Below are 895 nucleotides of genomic sequence, written 5' to 3' on the forward strand. Positions count from 1 at the left end.
TTTCCTTCCTTTCCCCTTTTCTTTACTTTTTTTTGACATGGAGTCTCGCTCTGCTGCCCAGGCTGGAGTGCAGTGGCACAATCTTGGCTTACTGCAACCTCTGCCTCCTGGGTTCAAGCAATTCTCCTACCTCAGCCTTCCGAGTAGCTGGAATTACAGGCACTCACCACCATGCCCGGCTAATTTTTGTATTTTTAGTAGAGATGGGGGTTTCATCATATTGGCCAGGCTGGTCTCGAACTCCTGACCTCAGGTGATCCACCTGCCTCAGCCTCCCAAAGTGCTGGGATTACAAGTGTGAGCCACCGCACCCTGCCAGTGCCTCCTCATTGCTAACCCAAACCCTACTGTGAGGCTTCAGATGTGCCCACCTGGATGCTCCACAGACACCTCTAACTCATGTTCAAGACCAGATTATTCCTCTTCCTTACCCCCATCAGAACAAGCAAATGACTGCCTCTCTTAAATTTCCCATCACTAGTTGTCTGAGCCAGAATCCTGGGAGACTCAATAATGATACAGTGCAGACTCAAGCCTGAGACTGAAGGAAAATCGGGAATACAGATCTTATCTTCATTTAAAGTTGAGATAGTCTGTTCATAATGGATTTTTTTGCATTCATTTAGATGTTAAAAATTATTTTAAGGCCGGGCGCGGTGGCTCAAGCCTGTAATCCCAGCACTTTGGGAGGCCGAGACGGGTGGATCACGATGTCAGGAGATCGAGACCATCCTGGCTAACACAGTGAAACCCCCGTCTCTACTAAAAAATACAAAAAATTAGCCGGGCGAGATGGCGAGTGCCTGTAGTCCCAGCTACTCAGGAGGCTGAGGCAGGAGAATGGCGTAAACCCGGGAGGCGGAGCTTGCAGTGAGCTGAGATCCAGCCACTGCAC

This window comes from Piliocolobus tephrosceles, chromosome 19 (assembly GCF_002776525.5).
Source record: "Piliocolobus tephrosceles isolate RC106 chromosome 19, ASM277652v3, whole genome shotgun sequence".
Taxonomy (NCBI): domain Eukaryota; kingdom Metazoa; phylum Chordata; class Mammalia; order Primates; family Cercopithecidae; genus Piliocolobus; species Piliocolobus tephrosceles.